The sequence below is a fragment of the Cupressus sempervirens genome, chromosome 8, assembly GCF_028749045.1.
Source record: "Cupressus sempervirens isolate cs-2001-9-10 chromosome 8, ASM2874904v1, whole genome shotgun sequence".
Lineage (NCBI taxonomy): Eukaryota > Viridiplantae > Streptophyta > Pinopsida > Cupressales > Cupressaceae > Cupressus > Cupressus sempervirens.
The window spans coordinates 56,116,944-56,139,808 of NC_143125.1; the positions used below are offsets into that span (position 1 = coordinate 56,116,944).

A 22,865-nucleotide genomic window follows, 5' to 3' on the forward strand; every position below is an offset into this window, starting at 1 on the left:
CCCCAAAATCCTACTTGTCATCGCTACACAACCCTTCAATTGTGTTGTACCATTTGGGCATCCTCTACAATATATATTTTTAATATAAGGGCATTTTATGCATGAATTAAATTTGGAGAAGTATCAAATGGAAGGGATCAGAGAGTTTTCCTGCTAGGAGATCTGTTTACCTTAATTGTATAACTTAGTGGATTTAGTGGAAGCTTCAGAAGGGAAGCCTCAGATTATCCGCATGCAACATTTTGTTGTTTTAAATAATTTTGAGATGATTAGTCTATTTTATTTCCCTATTTCTATTAGAAATTTTGATTAAAGTGAATTTATAGGTCAATTTGAATGTTCTTTATGGCTTTTACCTGTAATTCAAAAATCGCGAGTCTATTAGCCCTCATTTTCACTTGTAGAAAATTCTAAAAATTTCAATGTGAAAATGTCTTGAAATTGTGTAACAACAGTTAGAGTTTGTTATTTTTTTGTCAATCCTATGGTGAAAACCCTAAATCTGATATGGTTGCCTGTTCCTAGCAATTTGGGTTTCCCTAAATGCTCATAAAATTGTTTTCCCTAGCAAATAATCCCTTGTTTTAAATCTGTGTCCTTTTTGAGCCTTTTAAATTTTCAAATGTTTCAAAGTGGTGTATCTTGTTTTAACATTTTGGCATCTTGATGTAATCTCATGAAGATTTTAAGTGTGCAACTTGGTGACCAAAGTTGATCGCCTAGTCGAAGCAGTGAAATTCATAGTTGTCTTTTATACTACGACTAAGGGAAACAATCAATCAAGCCTTAGTCTTGTAGTCACTTGAATATAATGAATTATCATAGTGACTGGATGAATGCTTGTGTTCACACGGTCAGGGCCTCAAAAGATACAGCTTGAAGGATAACCATGACTTCATGAAAATGGTTAGAAGCTCATAAAAAACTTTTAATTGCATGGTCACAAGGATGACTAAATAGTTAAAAGGTTTGACAGTGAAGAAGCGACCAAGTTAAAATTCTTTATATTACCTTCATTCGCATGGTCATGGAAAGCAAATCATGTTATACAAGATGAATTGTGACTTGGTGAAGATAGTTATGAAGCTAAAAAGTGGTTGTTTTCTCAACCATGTGGTTAGAATAGATATCCAGTTCTTAGACTGTGACTAGGGAAAAAGGTTAAGAAAGTGTTAAATTGTGTAGTCGTGTTGTTAGCTTAGAAGTAAAGAAGATAAGTTACGACTTGGCAATCAATATTGAGAATGTGCATGAAATATTTGTTCACTAAGTCGCATTGTCAAAGAAGATAAGAGCAGTGAAGTTAGTGACCCAGAAAAATAGTTAGCATGAAAGAAGGAAAGAGTGATCGCTCAATTGCAATATTAAAAAGTGTCAATAAAGATAAACCGTGAAGTGACAACTGGGTTAAAAGAGCATAAAGAACCTTTGCTCGCATGGTTGTGAGGTAAGTTTATAATCAGTTAATCTGAGTTGTGGCCTAAGAAAGTCTTAAACATACTGCATGTAGTATCTTAATCTCATAGTCATAGGAATAAAACCTAAAAGCATGAAAGGTTTGTGAAGTCGTGACTTAGTGACTACTAGGGGGATTCACATGGTCACAAGCAGTAAGTATAAATGTTAATGAAATGAAGCGACCGTGCAATGAAGTTTTATATATGTCAAATATTTAAGGCCCTCAGTTGCACAGTTAATGGCTAAAAATAGTTATTAGACCGTGAAACGACGAAAGGGGTATAAAGCTATGATTGCTTGATCATCGGTGTTTAAGTGCTAAAGTAGAAGATGACTGCAAAACAATGAACAAAGGGAGTAGTTGGATCATGAGGATAGGTTTAAATACAAAAAAATGACTGTTAAAGAGCCTCATTATGACTTAAAAGCAATGCCTTGTCAAAAGTGCATAAAAAGATGAAAGGCATTACAAATTTTTCCAAAGGGATCCAATTTTTTTGATGCAATAAGACACAATTTCTTGCTAGAGCAAGTAGGGGAGAATGAAAAATTCCCAAATAAAATTGAATTGCAGATTTAGATGTTAGATGAGTGGATTCTTCAAGCTCAAGAATTTATGAAGGATAATGAATTCATCAAATCAGATGAATTCAAGTCATTCCTATACAAAGTTAAGGTAGAAAGAGCTTACCTTACAATTGCAACTAAGTGATTCCCCTAAGAAAACTGTAGAGTTGGTGCAATGGTTGCAAGAATATGATCCTAATAGTGAGAGGCTCACAATAGAAGAAGCCATAGAGCTTGTCGCTAGAAGTGGGATGCTTCTCTTTCTCACATGGGAGATGAGCTCATCTTTTATGTTAGATCATATCAGGAAGCAAGATAAGTCTATCTCTTTTGAAGAGACTAACATTGCTAGTGAGCTACAAGGTGTTGGTTTCGACATTGACAAAAAAACAATGGCTATATGGAGCATGGCTCCTGAGGGAAATAAACTAACCCTCATGGAGATAAAGGAGTCCCACCAAGGTAATGTGATATTTTTGAATGTTGCTACTGTGTCCAATGATCAAATCCATAATTTGCACAACACAACATGATTGATGGGGAAGAGCAAAATTGATATGCTATAAGAACATCTATTTCAAACATACAACATATCTATTGATGCTAGGAAAATGTATGAAGAAGAATTGAAAAGGATTTATGTCCTAGAATAGAGGGTGCCTGCCCTAGAAGAAGAGACAAGAGGCCTTGGGAATGTGTCAAGGCCCATCATAGAGGTAAGGGACTAGGAAGCCCAAACATAAGTTGATGCAAAAAATGTGGGGGAGAGTCAACAGATGGACATTGATGAATGGGATGGTGCCAAAGAGGTGGAAATCAAGCCAATTTAGAGCTTGATGATGAAAAAGATATGTTCCTTACAAACTGTATCACAAAATGTGCATAGTAGTTATATCTCACTGTAAAGAGCTGAATTCTAGTGCTCAGAATCATTAGCCCTTCTATCCCCTTTATTCACAACATGGGGACCATATACACAATTATTTGATAACTTGCTTCCCCTATTACCCCAAAAGGAGTTACCCAAGGAAGTAATTATTAATGCTAGAAAGATGATTAGTAAAGTGAATGAATATCATGGGTTTTTCTTAGGAAAAATGTAATTAATACAAAGTAAGATGAAAATAATTGCTACTGGGATTCAAAATTTTATTCCTACTATCCTAGATGTTGATGGAGTAATCAAGGAATGGAAAGAATGATCCTCCTCTTTTGAGGATATTTTGAGACATCCATGGTTCGTGGCTTTTTGCAATAATGAGACAGATGTAACAAATGTTTATGACATGATTGATTTTCTATTCAATTTTGAATCAGATATGAATAAGGTCAGAGGAGAGTTAAAGGCTGTAACTGATACTAAGTTGAACAAGAGTATTGTTGAGTTAGACACCATTCAAGATGCCACATGGCCTGATGTAGATATTAATATTGCCATCTGGGAAGTCAATGCTGATATAAAGGCTATACCATTTGTTAACAATGACTAGACAAATTAGGGATGTAGTTAGGGGCAGAGGAAACAAGAGAAAGGCAAGGAAAAAAATAGGAGCATGAAGACTAACAAAATTTTCTCAAAGACACCTACATAAAGTGCTACCTACCAGTTTTGTAATAGTATCCAGTTTTGATCCAAGTACAAAGAATGTTTGTAATATACCAATGTAAAATATCTTTGTATTTTGCTTCCAATAGAATTTTGACATGTGCCCTCTCATCTGAAGCTTGTTAGAATCTTTCCTATAAAAGGATTTCCAAGATGTGGAGTTGAGCTCCAAAATCTATGTAATTTTTAGTGTTATGCTATGTTGCATTCGATCCAGTTAGCTTTTGTGTCAATATTATATGTTGTACTCAATTTTTGCAATCAAGGAATACTAGTGAATCTTGAATGACATTCTATCATATTCTAAGTTATTCTTGAGTTGTACCAATAAATGTATTATTTTCAAGGAAGATTATTACAAAGGAAAGTTCTGCCACAGCTGTGTCTCTAAATTCTGTCTCCATTTTTTATATGATGGTTATGTTGGGATTGAATGAGCAAGATTCATATAATTTAATGCAACTAGGATAGGTAGTATGCTAGTTTGATGTTGCTTTTAATTCAAGGAATTAAGTAAATTCTTCAGTAAATTGATAGGCTTTCTAGTCATATGAGAGGGATATTCATAAGATTGGGGTTTAGGGTTAACTGTTGATGATTTAATTGTAAGGAAATTAAATAGGTCAAGTTTTGTTGGTTAGACTTTGTGTAGCAATGGATAAGGCACTAATCATTAGTTCAGATGCATATTGAAGAATTCATATGGTTGCATAATGAATAAATTCAAATCAAATCAACATTTACTTTTCTATATGAAGAAATAAATTGTTGGTCAACACTTATTTGCAATAGTTCTCTATGTGTTATAGTTAGCTGTTGTCACCAATAATTATTTGCAAAGCTAAGAAGAATTGTGACCATTATCTGCTATAGGAGATAGATATGAAGAAAGAATATCAGTGAGTGAAGTGTGAAGAAACTATCAAATATCCAGTCATTTTCATCCCTAAGGTGCACCTGCCTTGGTCTTGCAGAACCAAAAGTGTAGAAAATCCCTGTGATTCTGTTGAAGTTGGTCCAGATCTAAAGATTTTCTAGTTGAATATAGGAAGTAGCTACCCTTAGACTATTTTTATCTTCTGAACCATAGTATTAGGTCTTTTTTTCCTAGTAGTTTTCAAACACCAACATACTCTATATGAAAGCTTGTTTTATATTTTCTCTGTCCTGAGCAACTGAAAAATCGTGGATCTTTATGAATATTCTATGATTGTATTAGATTGATAATAATGAACATGTTTTGGGGATAAGTTTGGGTGTGTAGACTTTTTAATTTACTAGTATTTCTCTATGAGGTTGGATTCCAAAATTGTTAAATGTGAATTTGGGGTAATGCAATTGTCATCAATATGTTGTAATTAAATCTATAATTTGTCTAGGGAGGTGATGTCTATTATATATAGGTTTTAAGGGAGGTTTATGCATATCTTGATATCCACTCTAGAAATGTTTTGAGTGTCAAGTCCTTGTCAGGTCACAATCTCTCTACATTTTGTGAGAGAATGAAATTAAAATTATACAAACTATAGAGGAATTTCAATGTGTGAGATATGTCGTACATAATGACATTATGATTATATAAATTATAATACAGGGTGTTATTTATCTGCAAAACATTTTTTGTGTAGGGCGGGACTTAAGATATATAGATCACAATATAAGGTAGAAAATTTCTTCAAAATCTATGTTTTTTATATATTCAGAGATGAAACACTTTTGTCACAGTACCTCTGATTCAATATATTCTCTAGATTTGCACCCCATGATTAGAAAAATTACTTATCCATCATCTCTTGTAGACATCTATCTTGTTGAATTTTCTCCTCTATAATCTACAGGTGGTTTTCTCTTCCCAAACAATCAATTGTCCATAAACAATGAAATCGTCTAGTGTTGAACATAAGGTTAGACCTCTATTATGAATAAACCTCATGTAGGAAGGGAACTTCAAACTGAAATTGACAAACAAAAATGTTCCATACACCCCAACAAGTAATTTGAGAAGAAATTGATAGAGACAAAAAAGTAAGAAAAGAAAAAGAGTTACAAACCATCTATTTTTTGTAATTTGTTCCAACCCTATCATGATGAGAGAAACTCATTTTACTGACAACTAGAACAATTTGGAAGTCTTTCCTTCTCAAGAATAGAAGCCATTCTAGATGGATATGGCCTTGTCGATTCCATGTATAATTTAATGCAGAGAAAATGGGTGGAAGGGGCTGAAATTTGGAGTAGTAGGATTATGACATTATTTAACATGGAATGAAACCTAATACGGGCTCCACTCACCATAGAAAAAACATCCATTAATGTGTCTCCAATTTCTTTTGGTATATTACCAATTGTTTCATTTGTATTCAAGTACAATTTTGATGTTCTTTGAGAAAGCTTTCATATGCCCCCTGACAAAGTGTGATTAAACTACAGACCTAGAAACATAAAAAAATTAGAGCATTGACAAAAGATGTAATGTTACAAATTAATGTAAGTGGCATATAGAATGATGTAATTTGATGGGAAAAAAGTGAATATATCTCATAAGATATTTCAGTGGGTCTTGTATGACAACAATAGTAAAATGATTATGACATATCCAACCAGAATCTAATCTGTCACTACACAGTTTTCCCAAATAAAAATCTGTTGCTGTCAACTTATGATAGATTATGTTGCATGATCATTTCATTTGATTATGTCATCTATAGGCTTTCCTATACCTAAATCAGTCACCATAACTGATATAAGGAATAAAAACTATTATATAGAAGATAAAATTTACAACCTTCCCAACTCCTAGATTTTTCCTTACCTAACATATTTAGTTGTAGATGATAAAAAAGTATTTATGACAAATACATCTAATTAGTATGCTTGGAGGGAATCTACAATTGAGTTTGGTAGTTATAGCAAATCGTAGGAAATTGGTGAGTTGTAGAGAGCTTAAAGGATTGTTGATGTTGTGTTCTTTGACTATCTTTTAATTTTGAGATTTTTGCATTTACTTCTTCTAAAATCCTCCATCTATTCACAGATGTTATATGTTTTCACAACATAAAGGAGAGGCACAAGCCACAATTTGACACTAAGTTAGAAGCATTACAAAAGCTCTTTCATTTCTATAATGAAAACAAGAGTGAAGGAATTGGAATACACTTCTCACATAGATAATTTTGTAACCAACATCTTGAAGTTACACATTTAAAACTTCACAAGTTGTACACAAGTTGTATAAATATTAATTTAGCCTTTAATGATGTTTGATTGGCTGTTTTAGATGGGTCAACAAAGATAGATTCATATAAATCATGTAAGCACTTAATTGGACCAATTTAGATATTTTGACAACAATCTATAAGCTCTCAAAGGATACATTAACCCATTTTGCGCCATTATCACATCAATAAAAAAACATGTTTAGCATTTGCAAAGACATTAATTTCTGTTTGGCTTGATTGTTTCTAGGGTACCATTGTAGATTTTCTATTTTTTTCACTGACAAAGTTCTGCTATAGATAGGTAACAATTTTTAAGTTTTACAAAATAGTTGAGAAAATGAGCATACAGACATCCTTGCAAATTTATATCAAGAAAAAGATTCTAAACATATTTTGTTCTTGATATTGTTATAGTGCCAAAATTTAATGACTAAACAACATAAGACAATACATTACTTCCTAGTTAATTTGTTTGCATGGCGAGTGTGCTCAACAAGAAAGGAAGTATTAGTCATACTATAGGATCTACATGGAAGTGTAAAGACACCCTAGATTAGAGGTGCGAGCTAGAGTAGCCTACTTCTCCTTACATGACTTTATAGTTTCAAGGGTTTATGAGTGATGTACTTTGTAACGCCCCACTCAGGAACCCAAGAGAAATAAACCTAACATGTTATAATGTTTACTGAACTATTTTTTTTAAAGGTTTGAACAACATCAAGATAACATCAATGCGGAAGCAATATAATCATACACATTAAATACACATTAGCAATTACAGCTATAGTTTCAATTCCTCCAGAGTTCCTTAACGTTGAGTCACATTTAAGAAGTTTTAATTAATTAGTTTAAGTTTCAAGTACAATGTCTCATGATCATACAAAATAACAAATACATAATCGCATAAGCAAAGCATAACTAATACAATGAAAGTACATTCAGTTAATAACATCCACTGCACATGTCGCAGGGTATGTGAGAATAAATACAATACATCAGAATATATGATAACATATATACATCAACTGAAAAGAAGTCTCTTGAGATAAGGAATAAGAATGATAAAGGTACATCTCCTGCAATGAACATCCAATAGCTGGCAATGTGAGGGGGACCCAAATGGTAAGAAGACACTACCTCCTGACCACATGGTTACCTAGTCAGGCTTCCACTCCCACCGTGCAGGGAAGATAATGAACAATCCACATACGACTATCAAACATAAAACAATCCTAGGCAAGGAATTCCTAATAGCCAAAACTACCTCAAAGGTCACACATGCTACTTAAGAAGATAAAATAATCCATAAAGAAAGAACACTCAATCAAGAACCAACAACACATAACCAACCATCATACATAAACCAAGTATAAATCGAATACCAAGATCATAAGATAAAGTCAATGAAAGATGTTCCCCTCAAGTCAAGAACCACATGTCAAAAGTACATCATCCATGAATCACCAATCATCATCAATGAAAGTAAATAATCACAATAAACACATCCAACAATAAGTACACCACCAAAGGTACACAAAATCTACAGAGGAGACTCAGGCTATATACTAGGGAGTGTTATCACATGGTCAAACTACTTGAGTTACCCTGGATTGATCTCTTAATGGACCCTGGACCCTCGAACATTGAGTTACCCTGGACTGGTTACTCTGAACCTTAGACCCTCAACGTAACATATGTGGAACTAGAAACCCCTCTCAAGAAGATGAGGCAACTAGTTATACTGTCATCCCATTCCCATCCTTAGTCTATACAAGCACTCAAGGCATGGGTGGATCAAATATCTCTTACTTATCTTTTTAGTGTGTTTTCCCCCCAAAATATTAATTACTAGATTATCACTTATTAGATAACTTACAATAGGTTACCCTGGCATTGATCACTTTGGGTCCTGGACCCCTACTGCAAGCCACTCCCAAGTCATGTACTTAGACAACCTCTCCTAAGAACATAAAACACAGTTGTGTCCCATACCACAACACCCATGATCAAACTCGGTTCCTTAATAGGCAACCTGAAAATAAGATAGTTCTCCCATCCAAGTACACATAAATGCTCCACAAAGTAAACATCATAAATATAATTTCAATTTGAATCACAAGACACATCATGACATCCAACCACTTAAATGGTATAAAAGAAATCTCACAAACCTCTGGTGTCATCCTAGATTGGTCAACCTCTAATCAACCCAAAAATCCAAAAGCATAGACAATACAAGCAAATAGTACAATTTCATAGTTTGGGTTTGATTTGAAAATATACAATTGGTTTAAACGTAAAGTTTCAGTTGCATTTCAATGAACATTTTAAGTGTATAAGATTCTCAGTTTATCCCACCTAACAACCCATTCATTTATTCGACTTCAATATATATAAAATTACCCTCATTATAAAAGTAATTTTCCTAAAAGAATAATTTGAGGATAATCGATTATTTATTTAAGTTATAAAAGTAACAATTACTAAATTTAATAAAATCATTACAATTTTATTAAAATCCACATTAATGATTATTTAACAATTTAGTAAATAAATTTACACATTGTTATATAACTTTCGTTATTAATCATTCTTAATTAAATCAAAATTTAATTAATAATTATTTAACTATATCTCACTCATTAATAATTTATCTAATTATAAATATAATTTAATAATAAAACTTTAATAAATAACAATATAAAATAAAATAATCAATAATCAATAATATAGATTTAATTTAATTCAAACTTAGTAAAAATTTAAAATGATTTACTTTTATTAATAATATAAATTTAATTTAATTTAAAACTTAATAAAAATTTAAAATGATTTAAATTTATTAATAATGTTGCAAGGTGATTTGTTTTAAAACAATCACAAGCGTTAATTAAAGGTTGATGCCGTGCAACAGGCCTATTGATGCAGGGCCTACGATAGCTCGCTTGTGCAGTACCTGCGCCAGCAAAGACTGTCGACGGCTTGTACGTCGAGGGTGGGCGGGAACCCCATTCAATTTAATTTAATTTAAAAAAAAAAGAAACTTATTTATTATATATCTTTTTTAAAATTTGTATAATTATGTTTTATAAATTTTAATTTATATAAAGTTTAATAAAACTAATAAATCTCCCCTCTCAAAACCTATATATATATATATATATATATATATATATATATATATATATATATATATATATATATATATATATATATATATATATATATATATATATATAATTTTCTTTTCTTTCAAGCCCATTTCTAAATTAATTTCCGTTCTTAAAATCTATTGAAAAAGGACAACATTTATCTTTTAAATCTTAAACCCGATTTCAATGTCCAGTAGATTTTCGTATTTGCTTGATTTCTTATTCAATCTTATTCATTTAAAATACAATCCTCTAAAGTAAACTCAGCGAAGTATCCCTCTAGGTCCATGTACAGATATTTCTCAATCAAGAACAAATATTTGCATACCAAAAAAATAACACATGCAAAAGACACGGAGCAAACAGAAGTTTGAAGAGTGAAAACTACTAACAATTAAATCACGAGATCCTACCTAGATTTGATGCTAATTCTGACGGCTAGATGAAAATTCGTAAGCAAAATCCTTCAAGCCACGAAAACTTCCCTTCTTTTCCAAACCCTTCGAGTTGCTCTCCAAAACCTGTGCTCCCTGAAACTTGTGTGTGTAATAATGACCCGAAAACCCTCTAATATAAAGTCTAATTACCTATTAGGGTTTCCGTCTCCACCAGTACTAAATTACAATTATTTAATTTAATTATTTCTTTCATGCATAATTAATTTACTTTTTTAATTAGAATATTATTTTATTATTCCTTTCATGCACGTCAAATGAATTATTAAATTATTTTATTTACTTTTCCACTTGATTTCAATTTTATTTAATTTATTAACTTTTAAATCTCATGCACACTTTATTAAAACATCTTAATTAAGTTCACATCTTTTAGCTTTTTAAATTATTTTCTTATATTTTAATCTCATGCATGCATCATGTGAACTTAAAACTTTTATCATAATTTAATATCTTTCTCCTTTTTATATGTTTTTTAAACTTAATTGATAAAATATTTATTAACTTAAATAATAATGATATTTAACATTTATTTAAAAATGAACTCGAAATATATTATTATTAAATTAAATAAATATTATCACGTTCTCAAATTTAAACTTATAACTTTTATCTTTGAATTCAATTCTTTTTATTTAATTAATTAAATATTTTAACATCATAATAATTTTCCATTAAATTAAATCATTAATTTAATCTTTCAATTAGACTTAATTAATAAAAAAATCATCAAAGACTCATAAACCAACATACACACAAAAGACTCACGAGCTTTAAAAAGGGTAGACAATTTGTTACGAGTCCTCCTTGCAGGACAAGTATTATAGGCTATGGTTGGGATTGGACCTGATCATTATCTTCCTATTCTCACCATTTGAGTATTTGTAATTGGGCAAGCTCATCCTGACAATTCAGGGAAGTCGATGCTCGGTACCTACATCCTACATAAAAGATGAGCATGTACATGTATGTAAATATATCTAAACTAAACAGGCAATGGCGGAGAGTGGTGCATCGTGTAGATCTCGACTAGCAGGTGACTACAACTCCCTCCCCTAACCACATCAAACATGTCAGACAGAAAGATAAAATAAACACGTGCACCTTACACATGCAAGGATGGGGTAAGTATCATAAAAATCACAAGTCAACATCAAATGCTCAAGTATAATAATGCATCTCTATCAATACAAATGTAGTCATCATTAAAGACATCACATTGACATTGTTATGAAAGAAACCACATTTACTAATTAGGAATCATCAAGACATCATTAACATCATGTGAAATGAAATCAACTAAGCAATTATAACAGATATTTTTGCAATCCAAGACATGAAATAATATCATAATATTGTAAATTCAGTATCTCTAAAACTAATCAATGCATAGAATCGACCTAAAAGAATTTGACAATCAGAACATAAAAGAAAACTACTGGTGGGCATTACATACTTGGACTCTGTCATTAAACTATTTAATCAAGAATAAGTATTTGGTGTGGCTAATCTATTCTTCACTAAATTAGCTTTAAAGATATAATGAACTAATAAATCACAAGCTACCTTGATCACTTTAATGAATCTACATCAAGCTTAATCACTAACAAAATTCTACATCAAGTGAATGACTTAAAAAGAAGATTTTGAGATGAAGAAAACAACATTTTTAAATACATAAATATTCTTGAATTGTTGTGTGTTAAGACTTATGAACTGTGATACTCGTGACATACAAAACAAAATTAGAAACATATTGTGCCAACAAATCATCTTCACAAATTTGTAGATAATCAAAAATAATTGAAAGAGTAGTGTTCATGTCTAATGATGCATAGAAATCATAAATTGAGAAATCCCGATTGTAGGATCTCATATCAATGCAAATTTGGGCAGAGGAAGTGAAAATGAAAGTAAATAAACTAAGTTTTTTATGTATGAGAATGTAATCCAAGTCATTTATTATGGTGTTTCTTGATTTCATTTTAGATATATTGTAAGTCCATGATTTGTTGGATAAGACATGAACTCCATGATTTCATTTTGGACTGATATATCAGACTATATGAACACTTGTTGCACAATTTTAGGCTCTAGACCAAGGAATCTCATTGATCCTAACTTGACTTTTATGCTAACGTGTACAACCTTAGGGAAAGATGCAATAGATTTGTAGACTAAACATTGTTTCTTCAAGATAAGATATAACACATTCTTTGAAATGATAAGTGTAGTGCATTGTTGTAAATATATGAAACTAACTTCACTAATATTCATCAAGAATTGTGGACCATCGCACACCATAAAAAAGAAAACCTTATTCAATTAGGATTCAACAATGAATGAATATATATATATTCAACCCTTACTAAAGAGATAGTAATATTTTATTACTTTATTATTTTCGATTATATACAAGATACTTCTAATGCTTGTATGTTTATATTTGATATAATTTTATAGCTTGAATATTTGCTTGTGAAGAAAGTCCACGCTTAACAATATGAGCCCAGAGCAAAATAAGGTGACAATTGCTAGATTGCGGTCTTAGTTCAAAAGAAAAGGTGATGGAAAATTTTATTGTCCTTGCAAAAAGTGAAAGGGCTTAAAGAATCGAATAATTCTAATCACAATAGCTCAGAGACATTGTAAGTAACATGATCACATTGAAGGGGGAAAGGATTTTCGTCCTTTGGTGAATATGGATTTCAAACTAGTGGAACAATATTTTGTTCTCAACCATACAAATTTGACCTTTAATGAATTACTATGATAATCACTTTCACTATGACTATCACTTTCATGGTCAAGACATTATGATAATCTCTTTTCTACACAAGGACTCAAAATAACTTAAAAGCCATTTCCATCCAATGTGAGGGTTCATCTCATTAAACTTCATGGAATAATAGGAGACTTAATCATAATGGTGACTTATGAAACTTTGCAATAACAATCAATTCACAAAATAATTGGACAAATTAGGGGAAATGACATCCTCAGAATACTTGAGATCCTTGTCATGCTACTTAAATTGATCCTTTATATTTGCCACAACCTTATTTGAATCCTTTCAATATTTTGAGAATTCCATGATACTTTGACAAGATAGTCTAGTAAGTATTGATTTAGGTGGTGAATTGTATCTCATGTATCATTACAACACAAGGATGAGAAAACTCATCATTCCCTATACTTCCTTTGTTTATAATTCTATTGTGGGTAGCTGTTTCAAAGGAGCAACAATGAGATTTATATTTTCTGAATTCACTTCTTGGGTTCACAACATCATCACTACATTTAAAATTCCATTGAAGTGCATCTTGTACATCATGACTATATTTAAATTCCATTGAAGTGCATCTTTTGCATCATTGCCACATTCAAAATTCCTTTGAAGTGCATCTTGTTCATGGTAAGCAACAGAGACACTATATTATCAAAATAAAGCATATGGATTTTTTAGTTTGAATAATCTTAGCTATCCATGGGGTACCCACTCAAGATGGAATTCAAACAATACATAAATGTAATGTTATGCCAAGCACCTGAAAAGGCCTTACTGGCTATAGAAACCACTGAAAAAGGCAAAGGATATAACTGGAAAACTCAAATTAGATCACCTTGCGTGTATTGTTTTCATCAAAAGCATATTCCCCTCATCAAAACACAAACTCATGTTTTGTAAGAAGCAAGGTGCACGAGCCTACGATAAAAAATGAGGTATTACCATCTGTAGAAGAGCCTAAAGTGCCATGCTACTTGAGACTATGCGTTTAACATAAAAAGCCTATATCACCTTCCATATGCCATAACACAATCTTAAAGTTACGACCACTATCTAAAACACAAAATTGAAGCCTCAAAAAATACCAATCCTAAACCTTAAGATGAGTAATTGAAACCACCAATAACACAAGTCCTAAGAAAAGAAAACCTGTTCAATTCAACAACGAACTGAATCAAAATAACAACATAATGTTAGTTCATATATGATATTTTCCTTCATTCAATGTGCAAATATGCAAATATATTGAGCTTGGAGACTTACAAATAGTCCCAAAAAGCTATAGTAAGTATATTTGCCTACTCTAGTGCATCATTAGTATCAATTAGAGTTCTTGAGATCTTATCAATTTGGTTTGATCTAATATTGCCAACATTTTGATTGAGATCGTTCTTTGCACACAATTTCTTTTAATTTTGATGTTTGTTCTATGACTGTGCTATTACACTCATGCAAAATAATGCATTTAATCCTTTATGATTTACTTGTGGAATCATGCAGGGTGTATTATGAAGAAATGTGGTCAAATTCAAACGTATGTAACTCTTCCTCATGCTTTGAATTAAAATTTATTATCTTGGCATTTACTTTGATCAAGTCTTCAAGGAAAGAATGCTAAACTATATTGCTAATGTAATTTCAGATTAGATGATGTGGAAGGGGTTGATAAGTTTAAATGGGAAGATCATTAGAACTTGAGGAAGTATGTGGAAAATCCTTTGGAAGGGGAGTCAACAATGAGTATGTGGTTGAGAATGCAAAAAGTCCTTGTGCAACATGCAAAAAATGCAATGAAAAGATAACAAAAGGAGGGGTAACCTTCTATTGTTTACTCATTTAAGTATTCACATGCAAAGCATTAATCAAAGATGTTCTTATCGAAGTATTAATATTATGTTCTTTTGTATGTGCCTTTTTGATATTGATGAGCTTGTCTTACCATGGAAGTTATTGTTATAAAACATTTTTTGTTAGCTATTCAATAATGCTTAATTGTCACTTGTCAAATTCTATTGGTTGATGCATATTTTGATCTTTGTGATCACATCAAGGAAACTAGTCATTTGCACCTATATGAATCTCACTTCTTGACTCTGTGATCATGGAAATTTGTGAATCTTTTGCTAGTACTTGATATATGAACTTGTACAACTATGTCCAAAGACAACTCATTATTGTTTCATATGCTATAAACCAAAATGTTGAGTGGTTTATTTTGCATCTGCATTGATGCAAAACAAAATTATGGTGGTGTTGAGGTGAGTTTTGCTCTAATACAACATGTAGAATAAAAAACTCATTGTTTTGGCATGAAACACTGAATACTCAATCCTTTATTGAATAAGGTCATCTCTCATGCTTAAGATTGTACAGTAAGATCATAAAATGACTTCAAGGTTTCTTTATCTGTGGATGCTCACTTGGTGAAATAATGTGATTTGTAGGTAATCACTTAGGCGAATTACGATATTCATTAAATGACATAGTTACACCGACCAGGGGGATGAGGGGATAGGGGGACAAAGGGGTCTCAATTCGGAGAGCATTGGGACAAGTTTTTGCATAGTTAAGCAATGAAAGATGGAGAGCATTAGGAATCAAATCACTTGAATGATATGGATGTAAAATTACAAGCTTCTAATGTAGCTCCAAGATTAATGACATATTTGCTAAAGGTCAATAGCTAAAAAAGATAGCTGGTACAAGAAAGACTCTTCAAATGGGTGAATTTCTTTAGTTTGCAACATTTCCACAAAAAACATTTATGGAAATAGGATTCTTAAGAATTGAAAAAAACAAAAAAAACTAGGGTTGTTGTCAAATAGAGATTGGGATAATTTTTGATGGGGTGGTCTGTTAATATATAGATAGCCCTAAATTTCATCAAAATTTCGACGAAATTATAGCGACACAATTTTTCAACTATGGTCCATTGAAATATCGACCAACCCTTGTTGAAAAATAGGTACAAATTTATTAGTGTTAGAACCTTGGACTTTGAACCATGTATCTTGAACCCAAACTTTAATCTTGAATTTGGATTGCGAACTATGAAACTGTGTTGAGCTAAAAATGGAGTCTGAACTTCTGAACCTAAACTTTGGGTCTACACTTTCAAACCAATAGATGCATATTTTGAACTTTAAACTTTGAACTTTGAGGTTTAAGTTCAAGTTCAACATGGTTCTAGAACACTACTTCTCTAAAGATTGAACTTTAAAAATGCATCATTAGTAACAAAAGTCAACCAAAAACTGAAACAATTTCCCCACTGGATCAATTTGAAAAGTTTAAAAACTCGGGTGCAAAAGCATGCTTACAAAGAGGATTCCCCATAAGGCATATAGCTCTGCAACAAGTCGACATATTGCCCCCAATCATGCTCATTCTAGAGTGTGATAGTGAAGATCACAAGGAAGAGGAAGCATGTTTTGCTCAAGAAGGTAATCGCTCAATCTTAAAAAGCTTCATTGTTTTCAGCATTGGGAAGAAGGTTTTCCATATAACAATATGTTTGTTATGCTTGCTACTATTTTCAGTTGCCCAAATGCATGGAATAAGAAATCAACTTGTAAGGAAGTGCAACTACTTCAACAAGCCGGTTAATGGCTTTGTTTGATTTATTTCTCTTGTAAATACTCGTAGATATTAGAGTAGGTGTTTTTGGCTTTCTAAGAATTGCACGTGCACAGTTGTTTCAGAGTTTTTGTTTTTTGTTTTTTGTCGGTTGCAAAATTTTGTGGAGTTACAAGTGGGATAACATGTCATTCTCTTTGGTGACTCCATATCCAATGGATTACTTAAGGCCACTGATTTATGCTTAGCAGGAAAGCTTCATCTTGAGTAACCAAGAATGTTGGCTATTTTTGCTCCCATTTAGCCCATCATTGTTAATTGATCTAACATATCTTCAATGGGTTGGATACTTTGTAGTGGGTTAACAAGTTGAAGTTGGCAGTTAAAATTTCATGTTGGCTCGGTTTCTTCTTTTGCTGAGTTAGCTTGGTTTACTCTTCTGTTGAGTGGCTCGGTTACTGGCTCGGTTTGTTCTTTAACCAAGTAAACTCAGTTTCTTCCTTTATCGAGTCACATGTAATCCAATGGCTTTCACATTTTCATGAAACCTTGTTTTGCGTTTGTGAAGATGCGACAATCGTTGGATTTAATCTTGTCTTGGGGATCTCTTTGATGCATCTCAGTTGTCTGTTTGAAATAAAAGAATCTACATCGACAGTTGTGTTTTAATCATTTGTTGGGGAGGTTTTTGCAGCATATGGGTTGTCCATTTCAAATGGAAGATCTACATCGAAGGTTCACCTTTCTTCTAGGTAGATCTAATCTTTTCCACATGGGTCAACAATATAGGTGTACATGGGTGGGTTAACATGTGTCTTATCCCATCCCTCATTTTTTACAACGGTGTGAATTGATCTGTTACGGCTATGACACGTTACAAGGACTGTTTATTTAATATTGAACAACATTTTGGACCTTGTTTGCCTGATGTCAATGCACTCCATGTCTTTTTATTACTTGTAATGATCGAATCTTATTGGATTTGATCTCTTACCACTGGGTACATTCTCTTTTGCCCTTCTTGTCACTTTCAACAGTAATTGCACTTTATGATCATATTTCTCTAATATTCAATTATATTGCTTCTTTGCAATTTTAACTCTAGTGGTTGGAGTTCAAACTTCATGGTTTAGATTTGAGTTATGCTTGCACTCTTTAAATAGAAAATTTGTAAATAGTTTTAAAGGTTCTTCTCTGATTCTCTTGTAGCTGCTTATGCTCTGTAACTGTAAATTTCTTGTTTTTCTTTGCATTATAAAACCTCTATTTCCTCTTCTAACCATTTAACTATCTTGTGCATCTTTTGCCTTGTGTCAAATGTTTCTATTTTATCATTTAAGTTTCTATGTTGTGTTTACTTGTTCATGGGTTTTGTGTTGTGAATTTCTCTTTCCTTCCAACGTCTCATTTGTTCTAACCTACCTATGAGTCCTTGAAGAATGAATTAGAGTTAAGATCTATGACTTTTGGGGTCTTTTATTAATATCATGTGCATCTAGAGGCAGAGTTGTAACCAAGTTTCAATTTGGTGCATCACCCCCTTTCCCTTTCAACATTTAATTTGTTGCATTCCTTCTCCCTTTTCCTCTCATGTGGTAGTGTAGGTGCATCTTGATTATAATGAAATTGACGTTCTCTGGAGATTTGACTTCAAAGTGCAAGTCCCCCACTTGGAAGTCGTTTCCATGTTACACGAAGTTGCTTGAGGTATCATACCTCAAGCAAGAGTGTAGACTTTTGTGTCAACGGTTATCTCCATGGGATTGGAGATGTTTGTTGTTGTGTCATGGTGAGCTCTTAGTTCTAGATTAGAGCATCGGGATGATAGAGGTTCTCTTGACAAGTTTTTCTCTATGAAGCATGAGCATCGATTTGTGGAGATCAAGTTGACATGTTGAGTCCTAGTAATGCATGAGCAATGGGAGTTTTGATAATTGATATTATATAACACTATTGGTATATAGTATTTTGGCAAATTCGCCATGGAGGTGCTCTTGAAAACTAAGAGGCTTGGGTGAGGCTATAGCTCTCTTGGTTTAGAAAATATTTGTTGAGATGGTTGCTCTTTGGAGGTTTCAACATGAAGTCTTAAGAGTCTACACCTGTGAATGGATGCAAGTTCATTATAGACCTAGAGGACAAGAATCATTGTGACTTGGTGTATACTAGAGGAGCATTCTCACTCCCCACTCTTGGTCTACTCAATAGATTTGTCTATTTGTGCATTTAGGAGACAATTGATATTGTTCCTAGTTTTGGGATGTTTTGAGTTTGATCTTCTTCTTTACAAAGAGCTTTCATCTATGGTGGTTGGGCATTGTAAATGCTTTCATATGGGGAGTTGAAGGAGATTATATTTGACATAGTTGGCCACTTGGTGGTGTTGGTAAAATGATGAGTTATGATTTGCGTAAGTGTTCCTTCTAAGAGTTTTTGAGGTCATCTATTGTTGTTGTACTTCATAGTTTATTAACAACAATATGTGGTATTTTCACTAAGGACTCGGAAAATGTCATTTTGCATCAGTTTGCAAATCATCCCAAGTTAATGCCATGTCTTCTATGTGCTGATTGTTAGTTGACATTGCTCATGCAGTTTAGATTTCTCTATAATGGTCTTCTATTTTTTTGGAGGCCAAGGATTTTTTGTTGTGTTTTGTTGGAAGATGGTATATTTAATGATTCATTTGTATGGGCTGATTATGTTATTACAAATCTATTAATGTTTTATGATCAGTTCGATGTGATTAGCAATTAACTGTGGTTGCTATTCCAGCCATGAAAATTGTCTTTTAGCAATTTACTACCGTGAGATTGGTAGGAAAAGGCATAGTGTTAGTGATATGTGAGGCTGGAGCATAAGTCGAACTTCACATGAGAGATTGTTGGATGTGGAGTCCAACTACCATGTTTGTTCATTACATATTTCCTCGTATTTGTGTCTGTCTTCTCATCTTCTCATTAAGACTTATAATGTATAAATATAAGAGCTCTCTGTATGCAAGCTACAATAACTGAACAATAATTAGCTTTTCTCTCAATCTGGATGTGGCCAAATTTATGATGAACCGTGCATTTCTTTCTCTGTTTTGTGATTTGCAATTTATCTTTTAAATTAAAGAGTACTTTGTTGGAAGTGAATTACTAATATTACGCACAGAAAAATTAAAGCACGTCCTATGAATTACATAAACATATTCATCAATCCTTAGGACCAGAAATAACAAAAAAGGAACAGAAATTAGAATCCAGCCATCTAAAGAAAGACTGTTGATATTACGTAAAGCAAACTAACATTACTAGGAAAGAAAAATGCAAACGCTTTGCCGTATTGATATTACGTAAAGCAAACTAACATTACTAAGAAAGAAAAATGCCAACGCTTTGCCGTACGTTAGTACACTCGAAGCATGTGTATGCTGTAACGTCCGAGTTAAATCATGACACAGAATTCATTTCTATCTCTTTCGACAGAAGAAAAAGTACATTTCATTTTTTACAGAAATAATTACAATACAATGACAGCATCTTCCTTCTGCAGGAAGATACCTCCAAAGTTATCCTGAAAAGCCTGCCAGTACTGAAAACTTATCCACTCGATAAACTTTGCTCTTCAGGAGGCGAACAGGCGCCAGCTGGCGTCACCTCATCCACTACAGCAGCTACATCTACGATGACGTGTCCCGTATCCTCAGAACCCAGAGGCCGAGCATTACACGTCACGGGGCCCGAGGCCGACTTCTTCTTGAGGCAATGCCGACACGTAGGACAGGACGAATGGGAAGCGAGCCACCTGTCGATACATTCCACGTGGAAGCCATGGTTGCACTTGGGCAGGACTCGAACCTTGTCCCCGTCGACAAACTCCGCGAGGCAAATGGGGCAATCTGATCCGACCCCGGCAAATTCTGAAGGCGTGGTGAAAACACTTACAGGGAGAGCTTTCATGGCGGCCTTTTTGAGTCCAGTGTTTGCAAGCCGTACCGCCATTTCGTCGTTGGATTCGAAGGCCAGTCGCCTGGTGCAGCGCATGGCGCACTTCAGCAGAGTGTTTAAGCCGAGGGCGCAAATGAGAGCGCAGAGAAGAGCCGCCAATATGACGACGAGGTCCGAGTCTATTCTCGCCTCGTTCATGTACATGTCCCGCCGCTCAGCCCCCAGCGGAGCCCGCGCAGGAGCGGCCGCTAATAATACTCTTCTTCCGATATCCAAACTCATTCTGCGTGATTCGAACTCTGGACCTCTGGAAACCTGAAATCAGTGAGGCTTTAAATGGCCTTAACCAACAGAAACGGAGGAAATAGGTATTTACCTTAGTCTTTCTAAATCCAAGCTTATTTTGCGGGACTTGAACTCTAGACCTCGGGAACCTAAGACCTGAAACCAGTTCGGCTTGAAATGGATATAACGAACCGCAATGGAATAAATCGTTATTTATTCTAGGAGAAAAGTATTTGAAACTCTTTTTCCCAAATCCAAGCTCATTTGGCAGGAAACCTGAAACCAGGGAGGATCTAAATGGCTTTAATGAACAGATATGGAAGAAATAAAACAGGTACTTATTCTAATGGTGAAAAATATTTAGGACTCTTTTTTTCAAATCCAAACTCATTTATAGTGGCTCGAACTCTAGACGTCGGGAAAACCTAAAACCTGAGACCGATGAGACTCTTAAGGGCTTTATCCAACAGAAATGGAGGAAATAGGTACTTATTTTAGGCGAAACATATTTAAGAGTTTTTTTTCCGAAATCCAAACTCATTCAGGATTCGAACTATGACCCTCAGGAAACCAGTCAGGCCCTAAATGGCTTCTAATCAACAGAAAGGGATGAAATGGGCATTTGTCCTCATAGGCAGAAAATATTGAACACTCTTTGGACTAATTTTGCAGGATTCAAACTGTAGACCTCGGGAAAACAACGAAATCCAGGCTAATGAAAGAAATGAGCATTTATCCTCAGAGACGGAAAGTATTTAACACACTTCTTCCGAAAGCCAAACTCGTTTTTGCAGGACTCGAACTCTAGACCTCGTAAAACCTGATACCTGAAACCAGTCAGGATTTCACAAGCAGAAATGGCAGAAGCAAGCTTTTTTTAATAGCCGAAAAGATTTTGAACTGTGTGCTGAAATCTTCGCCCACAGAGATTTTTGTTTTTCAACTCTTTCCAGAAATGCCGAGCGCTCTAGGAGCTCTGGGAAAGGAATGGGTGTGAGGGTTTTAAAAGAAGCGAGGGTTCTAGATGGATGGATATTCCGGGAATGGAGATGGGCATCTGGTAGTGCAGGTGGGACTTGGATTTGACTATTTTAGTATATTTCTAGACCGATTCATCTGTCACACTGTCACCTTCCAACATTGTTGTACGCCACATTTGTTCCGACTGTTGGCAATTCAATAAAATTATTATGGAGTTGGAGATTCATAAAAGATGAAAGGAAATACTGAGGTGAACTGCTTAAATAATTCGAAAGGAGCCAATTAATTTGGACACAAAAAGTTTAGGGGGAGTGACTAGATCTATGGATGCCGATGTAAGTATATAGAGTGAAAATATCGTTATTTTTTTAATATGTTTTTAATATAAATGAACGATCTTGGTTTGAAGGATGTGCTTTTAAAAAAAAAAAATGTTGTTTGTAGATTTTTTTTATTTAATGTGTTCATTTGTAAGTGAGTGTTTATTTACCATTATTATGTTGATTTTTTTGTTACTATTATTATTTATAAATTAGTCGATCTTGAAAATAATACTTCTATTTAATCAAGAAGTTTACAAGGTTGCTCTGTTCGGGTTTGTACAACTCTTATCTGAACTCTTGTTGGTTTGTTGCTTATCATACCACATTTATTGCAGCACTAGTTTTCATTTATAATGGCCTTGGCTTTCTCTGGCACAACAATTGATGCTGGTGTTGGAGCTATTGTTGTTGGGGAGAATGACTCCGTCGAGCAATTGACCACACAAGTTCATTCCCAACGTATTCCACGAGGTAATTCCTCTCCTGATATTGTTTTGAATGTCAATGAGTTTGGGGTATTC

General features: G+C 33.6%; 1 pseudogene across 1 annotated transcript; it reads right to left on the reverse strand.

The window, feature by feature from the left end:
• Positions 1-20,270: 20,270 nt before the first annotated feature.
• LOC149541585 (RING-H2 finger protein ATL74 pseudogene) lies at positions 20,271-22,205 on the reverse strand (annotated as a pseudogene). The gene has a single exon (XR_016355354.1). The product of XR_016355354.1 is annotated as an RING-H2 finger protein ATL74 pseudogene (transcript).
• Between the last annotated feature and the right edge of the window lie 660 nt (positions 22,206-22,865).